This window comes from Falco biarmicus, chromosome 1, assembly GCF_023638135.1.
Source record: "Falco biarmicus isolate bFalBia1 chromosome 1, bFalBia1.pri, whole genome shotgun sequence".
In the NCBI taxonomy this organism is placed as follows: Eukaryota; Metazoa; Chordata; class Aves; order Falconiformes; family Falconidae; genus Falco; species Falco biarmicus.
The window spans coordinates 13,701,366-13,715,539 of NC_079288.1; the positions used below are offsets into that span (position 1 = coordinate 13,701,366).

At 44.0% G+C, this 14,174-nt stretch overlaps 1 protein-coding gene across 1 annotated transcript in view; it reads left to right on the plus strand.

The window, feature by feature from the left end:
• The window catches only part of UBE2O (ubiquitin conjugating enzyme E2 O), a 66,252-nt gene that overhangs the window by 492 nt on the left and 51,586 nt on the right, over positions 1-14,174 (plus strand).

Genomic DNA, 14,174 nt, shown 5'->3' on the forward strand with positions numbered 1-14,174 from the left:
CCTCCCGGGGCAGAGGCCTGCGCGGCCTGCAGCCCCGCGGGCTGCGGTGTCGGCCTGCGCGGCCCCCCTCCCCCCCCCCCCCCCCCCCCCCTCCGGCAAGGGGCCTGCAGCTCCTTACCCCTCGCCCCCTGTGCCTCCCCGCCGGGGTCGGTGTCCTCCAGAGTCTGAAATCCCTTTCCATTCTTTCGTCACGCTCCTGGAAGCCCGGCACGGGAGCTGCTGTGGCCTTTCGCTCATGGCGCGGCTGCCTTGCCGGGTCGCTGGGGTTTGGTGCCCTGAGGAGAGGCCTGCCTGTGAAGGTGATTCCACCCAGCCTGCGGGCCCCCCTCGCTCGCTGGGGAGGTGGGCCAGCATTTCTGCCTTGATTGCATGGTGTTGTCATTGCCTGTTTTGGGGGAGTCAACAGCCCAATAGGGAAACCAACTAGATAAAGATTTTGGCTAGGAGCAACCATAGCTTGGGTCTGCTCTTGTTTACGTGAGCACTCACCCCCTGCTGATGAGGCATACTTCAGTCTGTGACCTCTTAATTATACCTGAAGAGCCACAAGGTGTAGGGCTGTGCTAGGATATTCCCACTTCCCAAAGTTCACCTGGTGTGGGGCTTGGTGCCTACCGACTGACAGTATGGAGACAAAAGCGAGCGAGGGGGCACTGTAATATAGCACAAAGAGGCCTGCAAGGAATGGGCGTTGCACCGAACAGAACAGGCGGCCTGCACTGTCCTTGCAGCGGAGAGGGTCCCAGTGCACTTCTGGGGGTGGCAGGCAAAAGCGGGGGGTCCCGGTATGCCATCTGCTTTGCTGCTTCTGAAATGGCCCTGTACACCAACCAAAGGAGAGAGAGGAGGCTGAGAGGAAGAAAGGTGTGTTGCAGTCCTACAGGCATCGGCAGGATTGCAAACGCTAACAGAACAAGCTAAATTTAGGTGGTAGTGTCACTAGACACGTGACCAGTTGGAGATAAGGAAAATGAAAACAGGTATTCAGGAAAGATTCCCATGTGTTGTATTTCTATCTTAAAAAAAAAAAAAAGCCTTATTTCTCTAAAGAACCACAATTCAATCACTGCAGCCTTCCAATAAAATCTTTGTGTGCTCCTGCAGCAGAAATTTGTCCCAAGCTGAGCACGGTTTTTAACATCTAAACAAAGCCACCTCAAGTTGGGTGAGTAAACTCAGGAATTAGTAGGTTCCTAAACCCAGAAGTGTTAGCTCTGACTTTAGTCGCTTGGTAGCTGTACACTTTGCAATGGTAGAAAAAGCTAGCCTGGGGAGGATCAGAAATCAAAGACAGTTATGTAAATAAACTGTCCATCTGTCTTTGCTTTTCATGGTCCTCCTCCCCGTCCTATAGACATCTTTACCACTTGGGTAGTAGACCCTGGGGGGAAGTTTCCTAAGTGCTTGAGGACTTTAGGTATACTTATATTGATTTTTCCATTTGAAAAGCTGCCCGCTAACAAAATTGAGAGGCATTGTGTACTATCTGTGCTGCAGCTTAGGGTTGCTAAAAACAAATCAGACTCCATTGGAGACATGCTGTAGGACTTAGCATTTTGTGGTTATGATCGGGTTTTTTTTAGCTGTCTGTTGACCCAGCCCTTTTTGGGTTATAGTGATGAGTAAGAACCAGCCAGGTAAGCCTGATGTGCTTATCATTGTCCATGCTGGGAGTGGTACAAACCATAGGCACCACATGGTTGTCCTGGGCCTAAAGTTTGTTGGCTTTTGGGTGCTGTTGCCTGCTGTTATCTGCAGATAACATCTTTTGGCTGTGACTGACTCTAGCATCTTTGGCTGTGAGATTCCTGTTTGTGTACTTAAGGATGTTAATCTGTTCTGGTCACTGCTAAACCATGGATTCAAGAGGGTGCTTGTAGCACCCTTTTAATTACCTTTTATTTCCCTGAGCTTTTAATTCTGAAATGGGCAGAAGGTAAAGGTGTTGTTGGGGCCAGGGCTTTCACTAGCTCCATCTTGTGCTGTTGTGTGCCTGTTTTGTATGTTAGATCCTGCTTTTGTGTGGAAGGCTGAGTGCCTGTCTATCTCCAGTTTGTCAGGTGCTTCAAGACCTGTGACCCCCCTGGTGCATGTATGGGATAGAGCAAGTGTTGTATCAGAGGGAGAAATAAGTTGTAAATTTTGAAAATAGTGAAACAGCATCTTTGGCTTCCAGTGCAAATGTCAGAAGCGGCTTTCTGTACCCAATTACAATCCTAGAGCTTTCCTGTCTTTTCTTTAAACTACGTGTGGTTAAATAATTTTTTTCCAGCAGGGGAATAGGTAGGCTAATCGCTTCCACTGTTGATTCTAGAAGTTCAGTGTTTGCTGTTGCTCTTTCCTATTGGAAATGGTAGGCAGACTGCCACTTAAATCCAAATGCATGATTACTGATGTTAATAAGTAATAGAAACTTTCTCTTGACATAGAGCTAGCAGTTGGTACAAAGCCCCACTAGCTCCTCCAGTAATGAGTGGTATATCTGAGCGCATTCCTGCCTTTGATTCCTGTGTTGATAGTCATTAGTACTATCATGACAATGATGTGAATAAAAGAGCTGGGATTTCTTACGCTCTGGCTCAGTGTGCTCCTTTCCTGCCTTCCATGACCACTTTACCCACTTAAAACACTGAGGAGCCATCGTTGCTGAATATTGTAAAATCCAAGCAGTCCTGGAAGGAGAAAACTTCCCTTTTCAAATATTTTTGCCATCCATGTCTTGCCTGACTCGATAAACCTGAAGAGCAGTTTCTCTGATTGTCTGAAGCAGTATCTCTTGTCTTAGTGGTACTGTTTGAATGCTGGATATGATTTGCAATTTGGGTTGTGAAAGTACTGTGAACTGGTGTGAGCACTTGATGTGTTTTCTAACAGATTAGCAGGAGTACTTGAGACCCAGCTGAATTTTAATTTCAGGATTTCTCAGCTGTAGGTTAGTGCTCCTGCTGCACACTTGAGCTGCCTTTGGAAACTAGAAAAATGCTCAAACATATTGTATATTATTAAGGCTCATAGGGCGCTTTAAAAGGCTGCTACCTTTCCTTCTGCCTCTCACCTGAAAGCCTCAGAGCTCTTTGCCACCTTTCATTTTCACAAAGCCTGTGCAGGGCAGATATGCCTCTTCTGCAGCTGGGGGAAATGGGAAGTGCAGGTGTTGTATTTCAGCACCTTATCTGGAGGCTTTCAGCTGGCCAGTTCCCTGCCTCCTGCTCTGTGTTAACCTCTGGGAGCGGATCCTTGTGCTAGCATCTTGGTGTGATGCTGTGGTATGTTTGCCAGAAGAGTTAAGGTGCAATTATTTTAAAGTTTTTTATCAGCCTTTTGTTTTGTAAGGGTGGCTCTCTTACTACATTCAGCTTTGATTTGGGAATGGATTCAAACTATCAGGGCTCCTCAGACATAATCCAGTGGTTGATCAGCTTATTAGCTGGAAACTATTTGATGTTATCTCCATAAGTGTCTCTATTAATTCAACTCTGTTTCATCCCACACAGCCTTTCTATTCCTTTCCACCTTCATTTATATAATTTCTTGACCTCAAATATGGAGTCATGAATATAAGGTTGTAGGAGAAGTTTCTGAAGAAGTTATACTCGCATCGTTTCAAGATTTCAATGAATATTTTATTTCTTGTCTGAATTCTGCCAGGTAGTTACTGCTGTGACCTAAACTTCTAAGTTGTGATCTTTCTATGCTTATACTGTACAAGAAGGAAATACTTTGCTTTACTGAAGGTCTGTGTTTTCCCTCTCTCCCTATACAGCCACTCTCAGCCCTCACTGCTAGGATGCTGGCCCACCAGCGTTCACTCTTCAGATGTTTATCCTAGCTAGTGACTCGGTGGAACCTATTTGCAATTGAGGAGTGAAAAAAGAGGGCCTTAAAAATCTTCCATCTTCAAACCTGGCAAGGCGTTTGCCATCTGGAAGTGCAGCGATGAGGTGAAGAGGGATAGCTCTGCCTTGTACACACAGCCTCCTTTTCAGGAGCCAGGAGGAAATGCTGGTCACAGTGCAGAATTCTACTTTGTTGCAGCACTAAAATTCCATGCCCATCAATTACTAATACCGGCTTTTATTGTGTGAGGAAGCTCTGTGTAACCCTCCTCTTGCATCTGACATTTCAGTTAATCTCCCAGGGGGGGTTCTTTGAAACCACCTGATGTTTGTAGCCATTAGACACAGGAGAAAAGACTTACTGGAATTTTTGCAGTTCTGTGTAAAATAGAACCACTGTAACAGGTGACCTTTCCATCCTGTGAGTATCCTGTCAAGGTTACATACCCTTGAGTTGATTCCCCATTTTACTTTGATTTGTTTGGCTCCTACAATATAGACTTGGGGATCATTATTAATATTTTACTGCAGAAGTAGAATCCTGCACAACTCACAGTATGGAAATCTCAGGAGTACTAAATAGTGTACACTATTACTGTATGCAGAGTTGTTTTTTGTATAGTGTGCAGAGTGAATTGATAGTTCAGGAGCTGCAAGTGGCCACCTGGACTAAGCAATTAATTATAACTAGTCCAAATCTAGACAGGAGTATTATTTTTAAAATGGATGAAACCTCTCCCCATGCAAGCAGTTTTTGTGATGTGCTCTATTCCAGGGTGCACTCACTCTCAATGTGCTGATATAGCTTAAAAAAACCCCTAAAACTAAATTAGTAATGCTCTTAAGACTAGTAAACAAACTAATGTGCACTAAAAGCTTTAGAAGGAATCCATCAAAGGCCATGATGGACTTTGAAATACCTGTGTGAATGAAGCATTTTGTTGTGACTTTTTTCTTACAAGTTCTTCCTTTGCTGATGTGATGCAGACTTCTGGAAAGAATTGGCTTTAAGCAGTTTTGTAGTTACTTTTTTGGCTGAATGTTCTTCATTGCAGTTAAATGGCAGAAGCTTTGGCAGATGTTTTTTGGGGCAAGGTCTTGCTAGCTTATGTCAGGTGTCCTCGGCTCCTCTCCTCTTTTCAGGAGGAGGACACTATTTTTAATGTTTGGCATCTCTGTTGATGCTGGGAAATAATTGGCGTTTGCAAAGCTGAAAGTCTCTTCTCCATTGACTGTTTAATTACTTGGGGGATTTTGAAGGCTCAGAAGGTCATGACACCTTCCTAAATGCCACTTAGGAGAAACCTGCCTCATTGTTTCCTCTCTGCTCTTACCTCCCACCACTGCTGGGTTTTTGCCCAGATGGGTCATTGTAAGCACAGGAGCTGATACTTGAATGTGAAATCTTTGCACTTGCTTTTGAGGTTGTCAGTCCTGAGTTTCCTGGATCTGAGGTGATGGCTTGGCTTTCTTCTTTTTGTCGTGCTCTGGAGCACCTGATCTTTAATTCAGTTCAGGCTCTACCTTGTATAGCTGATGTGTACCACCCCTGAAACCTTTAGACATGTGGTGAGGTAGAATAATGCTTACTCCGTCTTCTGGAACAAAAAACCCAATGCCGTAGGAGACTCCATGGTAATATTTGGGCTTTTTTCCATTTTCTGTGGGCTGTTAGGCTGCTAAATAGATGTGTGCATGTTTGTGCTTGAAACCAAAATATTCTGATAACTTGAATTTGCAAGTTAACAAACTTCAGCAAAAGTCAGTTTCTCTTAATGGCAAGGTCCTGGGACTGGGTTGCGGGATTTACCTCTGACAGGTAAGTTTTTTTTCTTTCTGAATGTTAAGTGTTTCTGTGAAGGGAGCAGGAGACTATGTGGGGGGTAGAGCAGTAATGATTGCAAGGGGTGATTAAAAATGCTGTGACAAACGTGGTTTTGGCAGTAGAGGTGGTGGAGATGACTGATAACTAATAACTGCAGTGTTTTCAGATGTGCTGGAGTTTCAAGTTGACAGGTGTCCTTTTCAGTCTGTCATGAATGAATTGCATGGAGGATCCTATGCCTGTAGTGGTAAGCCAGAGCAAATGCAGCCCAGCTTTGTGCAGTTAGGCATGTTGTGACATCAGATTGATAGAAAGCATTCTTACTGTGTGTTTCAGTAGTATGCTTACCTACCTTGTGCGTTTGACGGTACATCTGGCAAAAAGAAAGGTGTGGAGTCATATCTGCTGCGCTTTCTACCCCAGCCTTTGGGGATGCTTGGACCAGGCAGTGGAAGTGGCCCAAGTAGAAACTGTGAATGTTTACTGGGCTCAAATCTTCAGACTGTGGTATAGATGGAAACAAGCATGTTGATGGTGGATGTGGACTTGATTACTGTATGTTGGATATCTGCTTGTGTGGGAGTGGTAAGGGGAAGTGTGGGTGATGTTGCCATATGTCTTTTGCCCTTAATTGTGTAGAGTTTAAAGCAGCTTAATGGAGAGATCCACCTGCAGGTGGAATTCCTCCCGCTTCCAGAATATGACATGTAGGTTTTGGCCAAAAACACAGGTTGAGAGTGGTCAGATTTTAAGACTAGGAAATATGTCCCTCTGTACATTAGACTTTGCTTTTTAGCTTGTTTTCTAAGGAAATGACATCGCCTTTATGCTTAGTTCATCCTTCTGCATCAGTCAGGTGCATGTTGTGCAGAGAAGCCCTGTAGTTCTGTGACTCTGCAGGGGGTTGCAGTGCAGTTCTGTTAAGGTCATGAGCAAGACTGAAGCTAAGTAGTGTTGATGCCTGTATGCTGTGAGCATAGAGGGTACATCACTTGTCTCCTGACCTGTTGGTTTAAATGTTAACAAATTAATAGAGATGCATGCAAGTGGTGTCTACAGCAGTATCTCAATGAGACTCTGTAGTGCTTGTTATTTTAGCTTTTGGCATGGCATAGAAGGTTGCCTGGGTACGTAAGGGGAGCAGGTGGAAGCCAAGATACAAAATGCTTTTTGTGCACACATGCTGAAGTCTTGGAGGTGGGACGTATTGAACTAATCTTAAATAATTTGCCCGGTTTTTCAAGGAGTTTGAACAACTCCTTGAAACACAGCTCCCTGCTATGGATATATGTTGGATGCCCTAGGTAGGTAGGCTTCTTTGAGGTGGCAAAGCTGAAGTTTTTCCCTGCTTCTACCGTGGTCTTTAAAATCATGACCTCAGTTTCATTCCTCAGCAGCTGGTGCTGTAACTCTTCATGAAACAAATGGGCAGTGTGACAGCTGTTGGTAGGAGGTGAGACCAAAAACCTGCAGCAAAGTAGGGAAGAGAGGACAGGAGCACTTGGTATCTTACTGTAGCTTCCAGGCCAGGAAAAAATTAAAATCACGGGAGTAAATTTAAAACAAGGAAATTCTTCTCAGCTTGCATTTACAATGCTATCACTTCACAGCCTCTGGTTACAGTTTCTTGAGCTGAAGAGAAACTAGGTAGCTTATACCCTTGGTCCAGTAAGCAGCATTAGTTTTGTACAAAAAAAATTGCAGCAGCGGTACCATGTGCTTCTGATTCAGCACACATCAGCCTGGGTGGTTTGTTCTTAGGCTCCCTGTAAAGCTATTAGCTTTTCTGCTTGTGAAGGAGGGGTTTGAAGACTGACAAGTGAAGAGGGCTATTTGATCACCAGTTGCAAAGATCAGGAGCTTAAGGCTTTTGACTGTGTTTCTTAGCCCAAAGCTGGGAGTTCCTGGTGCATCATTCCTGTTGAAGTGACTGGGTACAGTTTTCATTTGTCAGTGGATGATGGACCTTCTGCTTAGTGAAATGCGCTAGTACTGTGAGAGCTGGAATTAGTTCCATCACGACTGATTTATTTTTTTACCTACTTTTGAAAGGATATAACTTATTTGAGAATAAAATAATTTGGCGTATGAATAGTTTTGGTTGTAAGGAACAGTGCTGCTTCTCTCCTGATAAGGATACTTAGCAAATAAGTAGCAGTTTTAATCTTCAAAGTGTTTTCTGGGCTCTGATGTGGCAGTGCCTCTTTGGTTGTGCACTTGCTAGAAAGGTGACAAAAACTTCCCCCTCAGGTGACTCTGGCCAGCATCGGTGTTGCCAGGCCCTGGTGCTGTTCTCCTGGTGTGTGCTTGGTGCCTTCTCTCTTTGACCCTTTCTGGTCAGGGCTGGAGAGCATGAGCTCTCTGCTTTCAGGAAAAACTCTTGATGTTCCTCAGTGCAGAAACTTCGGTCTGGGCAAATTATTCTCACCCCAAACCATACTGCATTGGCTATTCAGCATGTGTAAAATGAGATGCTTGGAAACTAGGTGGCATACTCTATCTCTTGCTATTGAGGCACTCGAGTTTGATTTGATTTTACTCATATGAGTAGCTAAACTAAGTAACCTAGCATTTTAAGAAGTTAGTTTAGGTATTAGGCATAAATCTAGTGAGCTGTAGGTTTTGCGAGGCTAGGTTAGAAATGTAGTCAGTGAAGAGCATCTTAGATGTAGACTGTTAACTTAGTTCATGGTGGTGTTTCAGGCCTCTTAGCTCAAGATATATTGTTAAATAACTGATCCTAGATCTTAGGCCTCAGTGAAGGCAGCAGCTACGCTGAAACACAGCTGGAGCTTGAATAGCACTCTGATCATCGAGGAACCTTTGCATTTGCCTTCATCCAGCTTTGTTCCACATGGCACTAAAATGGCAACTTCTGTTATCTGTGGCTGGGGAGGGGTTGGAGGTCTCAGCCCCTGCAGCATGGGGGTGTGCTGCCCATCCCAAGTGGCTGGTGCTGTCGCTGGCCTCCGCCCTCACACCTTTGCTTTTCAGTATTTGAGGTGAGTGTGCATGGAGTGCTGCTTAATATTTTTGTTCGGAGTTCATCAGATTTCCAGCATGGCCCTATTTGTCCTTTGGCTTTGCCCTTCTGTCTGCTTTTGAAGATGAAAGTTGTTTTTTTACTTTGGAAGGTGGGTTATGTATCTAATCCAAGTGAATAATTCTCATGACTATTGCAAGAAATACTCCTGCTTCTGTTCAGCATCTGAGGCCAAGTTCCTTGAAACAGCATTAGTCTCGAGACAAAATAGCCACGTTTTCTAAATTTAGAGTTACTATGCAGTTGTGTAACTGGCTGGAGATGGTACATAATGATCTGCCACTTCATATTTGTTTTGTCCTTAACACATGCAACTTCTGTCAAAGCCTTTTCTCTGTCCTTGTGCCACAGGTTGTAAGTGACTCTAGTTTCCTGTGCTGAAGTACAATCTTGTCTTAGTGAATTGTCTGTGGGCTTCAGTTTAAAGCAGTAAATGGGAGCAGGGGAGAGGGAGGAATCTTGTCCTTCCTGGAAAACTTCTGGTTTTGTTGTTGTTTTTTTTTTAAATTCTGCAGATGTGGATGATTCATTTGCTTCCTGTAAGAGGTGGGCTGGCCAGCATTTCGGGTATATTCCAAAGGGCTTGGGAAGCTCTTCCTTAGGAGGTGTAATAGTATATAATGTTTCCTCCTTGGGGTATATTTAATGCAGCTTGTGATTGATGAGTATAGGCCTGAATTATCTTGACCACGGAAGCTTTCTGAGCTGGGGCAAACTTCACAGGATGAAGCAGGCTGCATCCTGGAGGCAGTAAGTTGCTTCCTAGACTATGCGCCTCTGTATGTTCCTGAAATACAAGAAAGAGCGCCTTGCAGAATTACACAGCAGGGAAGGTGATACTGTGCAGGAAATACCATTATTCATGGCTGCTTAGGTTAGGAAGAAACTGCAGGATTTTTTAATACATTAATTGATATTTTTATCATCCTAGTTTGCCAGTTCTCAATGTTTTGAAATCTCACTTTACATATAAAAATTAGACAATGAGATTCAGAGTGTGTTACTGGCTCAGTAACTACCTTTTCACCCAGAACATCTGATCTGCATAGCTGAATTGGCTTATTTGCCCTTTTGACTCTGTGGCTAGAAACTTCATCTGTTCAGGTTTTTTTGTGGTGTTGGGGATTGTGCTGGTACATGACAGAGGAATGTCTCATTTGGTTCACAAATGAAATATGCCCTGTAATGATAAAGCGAAGTGCAAAGTACACAGTGACTTTACTGTAATAAAATGTGTGCTGGGCAGGAACTCCCTGTGATTACTAGTGAGCACTCCAGGCTGGTGCTAGTGAGGGCATCCTGAGCCAGTCCCTGCTGTCACGGCAGCAGCAGACTGCTCATATACCCATCACGGAAGGTCTTACAAAAAAGTTAACTGCTTTGATTTCTTGAATTAGGAAGCTGTCCCAATCCTAATGAGAAAATTTGAAATTTCTAGCATAAATGTGCAAGCAGTCTACACCTGTCTCTTCTTGTAAAAAGTAAACCTGGCTCCTAAGTGGCTTCTTGTTTTTATAAATATGCTATTATGTGGTGAAGCACAATCATTTTCTCCCCTTTCATACTCAAACTGTGTCACTAACTTCCTTGCCAGATAGGCTCTTTCCCTGCCTCTCTTGCAGCCCTTGTCCACACCTGCTCCAGCTCACACTGCGCTTTCCAGGTCAGGATTGGTTCTGCCTGCCCTGATCAGCCTCAAGTACCTTGTTGAATGGTATTAATGTCTCTTTCCTGAGGCTGCTTTTATCTGAGCTCAAGTGTTACATGAAAACTTAACACTTCCCATGTCAAGCACTCTGTATTTCACAGGAGTGTTATATGATCTCTTGTATTTCTTATTTTGTTGGGGTCTTAGAGAATGATTAATAATTTACAGGAAATAAATATCAGAAATACGATATGTGGTCACTGAATGCATATGTAAAATATTTAATTGGAGGAGTCTTTCTGTTTTTTCCAGTGTTGATGCTTTGAGCTTTGGAAGAAATCCAGGCTAAGTTCCTGGCTTCCTCTTAATTGCGCTGTCTGTATTCCGCCCCCCCCCGCCCCTTCTCAGTAACATAATTTGGTTCCAGATTGCCACCCATAGATACTGGTTACTATTTGGAATCTATCTGCTCTTGCACAATGGTTAAAATAATTGTGAGTTGAGTTATACTAGGATAGTGAATGTGGCCTGAATGTGTTGTACTAATTCTGTGTATTCAACTGTTTAATTGACCTTCAGGTGCAAACACACAATGTATATTCACACCTAACAGTCTTCTCCCTCACAGTGATGCTTTGGCTACTTTTGTTTCTGCCCCAGGAAGTTGCTTTCTCTTCAGATTACAGCAGTCTTTCTGATTAGCATATGTACAACCATGCAAGCAAGGCTGTTTTGTAGAGAGAATACTCTTATTTGAGAACTCCTGTAGCTGTCCTACTGGCTGTAAAATGAGCACTCACTGCAAAAGCTTTTTTTTTTCTTTAGTGATGATGGAGATAATTGGAGACTAATGGTGAGCCCTACATGTTGGGTCTGACAAATTACACTTGACCTTCTTGGTGGTAGTCAGTTGAGTAGACTGGTCTCATCAGCTACCCTACCTCTGATAGTTACTACTGAGTGTACTTTACTGCCTGTGGTGACTGACATGAACCTTAACTTTCTCTTGTGATAATTTAGTTAATCTCTTCTAATCTGGCATTGATAAGTGTTTGCTGTCAGGAGAGCTGAGATGAGAAATGAAGGGACTGAAAAGATCAGCTTTTAAAGGTGGTGTTTGTAGGGCAGAGTGCTATCTCTGTGCTTGTCTACCTGCCTTTCTAAATGAGTGTTGTGCTCTTATGCTGCGAAGGATGAGCGTGTGGAGGGTGCAACAAACTCAAGGTGGAAAGCTCTTGCTTTCCAGTAATTTGGGGCTAGCAAGCCATTTTGTAGAGGCATTTTTGAGCAATCTTAGAGGTCTGCTGTGCAGCTTCTGTCTGCATCTACTTGGTGCTGGAAGGATTGTGTTGATGCAATGAAGGCAGCGTACCAAACGGCCCAGGAACTGGAAAGTCCGTGATACTTGTTCTGGAAAGCAGCCTAAGAAATCTTCATGAAATGCAGTTTGTTCTTGTTAGGGCTGCTAACTTAGCTCAGCTACAGTTCAGTTCATGTTGTCTGCCTCTGATCTACAGTGCTGGCAGTGCTTGAATGAAGGCTTAAAACAAAAGATCAAGGATTAGACACAGAACTACACTCATGGCATCGCTGTCCAACTTGTATGTACTACTGAGCATGGTAGAAAAGACACCAGTCTTAAGTATTTGCTAGCTTGGCTCTTAGCTCAGCTGGTTCCTGCTGTGCTCTATGAGGATCAGGTGTGTTGCTGCTTCTTTAGACAAAAGTGTGCTGTGGTAGCAGGTCTTTTTGCATAGCTCTTTCATTTTTAAACCATTTTGCTGCTTCAGAGGCCCTTAAGTGTTCATGCCCTTTGATTACGTTTTCTCCCCACACCAGGATCTCTGATGCCTCATAGGCCCTTTCTCCCCACCCATTTATCCTCATATCCCTTATCTTTGCTATCTTATTTTTTTTCTCTGGGAGTTATTTGGGGCAATAGCATGTTGCTCTTAAGCGTGTGGTCCCTACCCTGCTCTGGACAGTGGCAGGCTTGTCCTGGGCTTTGCCTCCCCAGCTGGCAGGGCATCTGTTTGGCCTCTCACTTTTCCAGTTTCATCAGAAAAAAAACTTCTGGTTGTTCTCAAAACACTTAATTGGTGAAGTACTTCTAGCCTGGGAGTGTTGCATCTCTGAACTGAGGAATGATGTTGAGATGGATTTTTGGGTTTTCCTGCTTAATGAACAGTGCTGGTGTGTGAGCTAAAAGGGCATTTTTTCCACTAAATTGTTTTAGGGTATTTGAAATGAGGCAAGATTATCTGTGTTCTGAGGAAGAGTGAAACAAAGGATGTTTAATATGTTCCTTGGAGTTTATCTTGTGCTTTCAGGAAAAGGAGGCACCTGTCATGTTCAGCTACACTGTTGATTTAGCAAAGTGGCAAATCTCTGCTACAGACCAGGAAAAGGAAGTGCTTTTAATTGTAAATGATGACATGTGGTCTGTGATTTGCACCCAAGCCTCAAGTGATGGGTAAAATTACCCTTCTTGACACCCACCTTGCTATAAATAGCTGTTTTAACTGGGGCCAGGTGCTACTGAAATGTCACTTGGGTGAAATTTGAGTGATGTGTTCAATGCATGTCTCTGACCAGAGAGGGGCATTGTCTTGCCTAGTCGGATGGATTGAAAGCCGCGCATCTCTGCCAAGAGATGTTGTAATGGTGAGACAGCTATTGATCAGTTTCTCTTTGGAGTGTTTTTGAAACTCGTATTTTCTTGAATCATCTTAGTGCTCCATTCACGAAAGCTGCTGCTGTTGTTATTAACACATCACACTGATAGATGTGTATTGTTTTTATCCCACTCCCCCACTGTGATTATTCTTTTCCCAGGAAACACTATACCTTTTCAGTTCCCTACTTTTGTGTACATCACAAGGTGTGGGGGGAGTGGTGTCCTGTTACTATGAAAAGAAGTGTTGTTCAAGTGCCCAGACTGTTGGTAACATCTAGCAATATGCTTTTTGGTGCAGCGTTCAAGTATCTTCACAATTGTCTTTAATTCTTCTCTTGTGGTGGGTTGACCTTGGCTGGATGCCAGGTGCCCACCAAGCTGTTCTATCACTCTCTCCCTGAGCAGAATGGAGGGGAGAGAAAATAAGGTGAAAAAAACCTTGTGGATCAATATAAAGGGCAGTTTAATGAAGCAATAGCAAAGGTCATGTGTGCAGAAGCAAAGGAAAACAATATTATTCTCCACTTCCCATCAACAGGTGATGCCCGGCCACTTCTCAGCAAGCAGGGATGCAGTACATGCAGCGGTTGCTCCAGGAGACAAACACCATTAATAACAAATGTTCCCCCCTCCTCCTCCTTTCTCTTAGCTTTTGTATCTGAGCAGGTGTCCCATGGTGTGGAATATCCCTTTGGCCAGGCTGGGTCAGCTGTCCTGGCTGTGTCCCCTCCCAAGAAGTTGCCCACCCCCAGCCTGCTGGTGAAGGGGAGGCTGGAGGGACAGCCCTGGTGCTGTGAGCGCTGCTCAGCAGGAGCCAAAGCACCGCTGTGGTATCAGCACCTTTCTAGCTGCCTGCACAGAGCCCACGGCTGCTGGAAAGTTTTGCCAGACCCAGTACACCTCTGAAAGAGTAGGCTATGATGACTTCCCCATTGAAATAATTGTCACACGCCATCTCTGCTGTGGGACTAGACTTCTGATGCTGAGGTTTTCTGCAAGAGGAAAATTGCCACTTTTCTTGATCCATTCAACCCTGAAGTGTTACTTGAACTTTGAGGAGAGGTCTGTGATTGGTGCATATGGTAGAATAAAAGTAGGATTCAATTGCAAATTTTACTTGCCTTTTATCACGATCACTTTCTGAG